General features: G+C 43.1%; 1 non-coding gene across 1 annotated transcript; it reads left to right on the forward strand.

The window, feature by feature from the left end:
* Positions 1-2,965: 2,965 nt before the first annotated feature.
* Positions 2,966-3,073, forward strand: LOC127740938 (small nucleolar RNA R71). The gene has a single exon (XR_008001794.1). It is a non-coding gene; the product is annotated as a small nucleolar RNA R71 (small nucleolar RNA).
* The last annotated feature ends 786 nt before the right edge of the window (positions 3,074-3,859 follow it).

A 3,859-nucleotide genomic window follows, 5' to 3' on the forward strand; every position in this document is an offset into this window, starting at 1 on the left:
ATGGAATGTTCTTGGTGCTCCACCCTTAGTTGTCCCATGTTGGAACTTAATTCTCCTAGGGAGGTGTTGATTTGCTCCCAATAGTTTTGTGGAGGAAAGTGCATCCCTTGATATATCTCAGGGATTTCATGATGAGGAGTTTCCTCATGCTCATGTCCATGAGTGGGATCTCTTGTTTGCTCCATCCTTTTCTTAGTGGTATCTATGAGGACTTGGTCCAACCTTTGATCAAAGTTGACCCATTTTGAGTTTGAAAGGGACCTCGGGGATCACCTTCTTCATGGCCACAACTTCATAGAAGTGGTCTTGATGCACCCTTGAGATGAATCTCTCCATCTCCCATGACTCGGAGGTGGAAGCTTTTGCCTTCCCTTTCCTCTTTCTAGAGGTTTCTCCGGCCTTAGGTGCCATAAAGGTTATGGAAAAACAAAAAGCAACACTTTTACCACACCAAACTTAGAAGGTTTGCTCGTCCTCGAGCAAAAGAGGAAAGAAAAGAGTAGAAGAAGAAGAAATAGAGGAGATGGAGGGGGCTTTGTGTTTTGGCCAAGGGGGAGAAGTAGTGTTTAGGTTGTGAGAAAATGAGGGGCTGAAGATGGGTTTATATAGGGGTGGAGGGGGGTATGGTTCGGCAATCTAGGGTGGGTTTGGGAAGGAAAGTGGTTTGAATTTGAATGGTGAGGTAGGTGGGGTTTTATGAAGGATGGATATGAGTGGTTAAAAGAATGGTGGGATTTGATAGGTGAGGGATTTTTGGGGAAGAGGTATTGAGGTGATTGGTGAATGGATGAAGAAGAGAGAGAGTGGTAGGGTAGGTGGGGATCCTGTGGGGTCCACAGATCCTGAGGTGTCAAGGATAACTCATCCCTGCACCAAGTGGCGTGCAAAAATGCCCCTTTTGCCAATCCTGGCGTTAAACGCCGGGCTGCTGCCCTTTTCTGGTGTTTAACGCCAGCTTTTTGCCCATTCCTGGCATTAAACGCCAGTCTGGTGCCCCTTTCTGGCGTTAAACGCCCAGAATGGTGCCAGACTGGGTGTTAAACGCCCATTTTGCTGTCTTCACTGGCGTTTAAACGCCAGCAAGTTTTCCTCCAGGGTGTGTTGTTTTTCTTTCTATTTTTCATTCTATTTTTGCTTTTTCAATTGATTTTGTGACTTCACATGATCATCAACCTACAGAAAACATAAAATAAGAAAAGGAAAATATAATATTGGGTTGCCTCCCAACAAGCGCTTCTTTAATGTTAGTAGCTTGACAGTGGGCCCTCATGGAGCCTCACAGATGTTCAGAGTAATGTTGGAACCTCCCAACACCAAACTTAGAGTTTGACTGTGGGGGTTCAACACCAAACTTAGAATTTGGTTGTGGCCTCCCAACACCAAACTTAGAGTTTGACTGTGGGGGCTCTGTTTGACTCTGTTTTGAGAGAAGCTCTTCATGCTTCCTCTCCATGGTTACAGAGGGATATCCTTGAGCCTTAAACGCAAGGGATTCTTCATTCACTTGAATGATCAATTCTCCTCTGTCAACATCAATCACAGCCTTTGCTGTGGCTAGGAAGGGTCTGCCATGGATGATGGATTCATCCATGCACTTCCCAGTCTCTAGGACTATAAAATCAACAGGGATGTAATGGTCTTCAATCTTTACAAGAACATCCTCTACAAGTCTATAAGCTTGTTTTCTTGAATTGTCTGCTATCTCTAGTGAGATTCTTACAGCTTGTACCTCAAATATCCATAGCTTCTCCATTATAGAGAGAGGCATGAGGTTTATGCTTGACCCTAGGTCACACAGAGCCTTCTTGAAGGTCATGGTGCCTACTGTACAAGGTATTGAGAACTTCCCAGGGTCCTGTCTCTTTTCAGGTAATCTCTGCCTAGTCAAGTCATCCAGTTCTTTGGTGAGCAAAGGGGGTTCGTCCTCCCAAGTCTCGTTACCAAATAACTTGTCATTTAGCTTCATGATTTCTCCAAGGTACTTAGCAACTTGCTCTTCATTGACATCTTCATCCTCTTCAGAGGAAGAATACTCATCAGAGCTCATGAATGGTAGAAGTAAATCCAATGGAATCTCTATGGTCTCAGTGTGAGCCTCAGATTCCCATGGTTCCTCATTAGGGAACTCATTGGATGCCAGTGGATGTCCATTGAGGTCTTCCTCAGTGGCGATCACTACTTCTTCCTCCTCTCCAATTTTGGCCATGTTGATGGCCTTACACTCTCTTTTTGGATTCTCTTCTGTATTGCTTGGAAGAGTACTAGGAGGGAGTTCAGTAATTTTCTTACTCAGCTGACCCACTTGTACCTCCAAGTTTCTAATGGAGGACCTTGTTTTAGTCATGAAACTTTGAGTGGTTTTGATTAGATCAGAGACCATGGTTGCTAAGTCAGAGTGGCTCTGCTTAGAATTCTCTGTCTGTTGCTGAGAAGATGATGAAAAAGGCTTGCCATTGCTAAACCTGTTTCTTCCACCATTATTGTTGTTGAAACCTTGTTAAGGTCTCTGTTGATCCGTCCATGAGATATTTGGATGATTTCTCCATGAAGGATTATAGGTGTTTCTGTAGGGTTCTCCCATGTAATTCACCTCTTCCATTGATGGATTCTCAGGATCATAAGCTTCTTCTTTAGATGAAGCGTCCTTAGTACTGCTTGGTGCAGCTTGCATTCCAGACAGACTTTGAGAAATCATATTGACTTGCTGAGTCAATATTTTGTTCTGAGCCAATATGGCATTCAGAGTATCAATCTCAAGAACTCTTTCCTTCTGATTCGTCCCATTGTTCACAGGATTCCTTTCAGAAGTGTACATGAATTGGTTATTTGCAACCACTTCAATGAGTTCTTGAGCTTCTGCAGGCGTCTTCTTCAGATGAAGAGATCCTCCAGCAGAGCTGTCTAATGACATCTTGGACAGTTCAGACAGACCATCATAGAAGATACCTATGATGCTCCATTCAGAAAGCATGTCAAAAGGACACTTTCTGATCAATTGTTTGTATCTTTCCCAAGCTTCATAGAGGGATTCACCTTCCTTCTGTCTGAAGGTTTGGACTTCCACTCTTAGCTTACTCAATTTTTGAGGTGGAAAGAACTTTGCCAAGAAGGCATTGACTAACTTTTCCCAGGAGTTCAGGCTTTCTTTAGGTTGTGAGTCCAACCATATCCTAGCTCTGTCTCTTACAGCAAAAGGGAATAGCATAAGTCTGTAGACCTCAGGGTCAACCCCATTGGTCTTGACAGTGTCACAGATCTGCAAGAATTCAGCTAAGAACTGATAAGGATCTTCCAGTGGAAGTCCATGAAACTTGCAATTCTGTTGCATTAGAGAAACTAATTGAGGCTTCAGCTCAAAGTTGTTTGCTCCAATGGCAGGGATAGAGATGCTTCTCCCATAGAAGTCGGAAGTAGGTGCAGTAAAGTCACCAAGCACCTTCCTTGCATTATTGGCATTGTTGTTGTTTTCGGCTGCCATGTCTTCTTCTTGTTTGAAGATTTCTGTTAGGTCCTCTACAGAGAGTAGTGCTTTAGCTTCTCTTAGCTTCCGCTTTAAGGTCCTTTCAGGTTCAGTGTCAGCCTCAACAAGAATGCTTTTGTCTTTGCTCCTGCTCATATGAAAGAGAAGAGAACAAGAAAATATGGAATCCTCTATGTCACAGTATAGAGATTCCTTGAGGTATCAGAGGAAAAGAAGAATAGAAGGAGGAGGTAGAAGAATTCGAACTTATCAAGAGGGATAGAGTTCGAATTGTGCATTGAGGAGGAGTGTCAATCCTTAAATAGAAGGATGTGAGAAGAGGGGAAGAACTTTTGAAAATTAAAGTTGGGAAAGAAATAAAGTGATTTTGAAAAAGAT

Source organism: Arachis duranensis, chromosome 7, assembly GCF_000817695.3.
Source record: "Arachis duranensis cultivar V14167 chromosome 7, aradu.V14167.gnm2.J7QH, whole genome shotgun sequence".
NCBI classification, from domain to species: Eukaryota; Viridiplantae; Streptophyta; class Magnoliopsida; order Fabales; family Fabaceae; genus Arachis; species Arachis duranensis.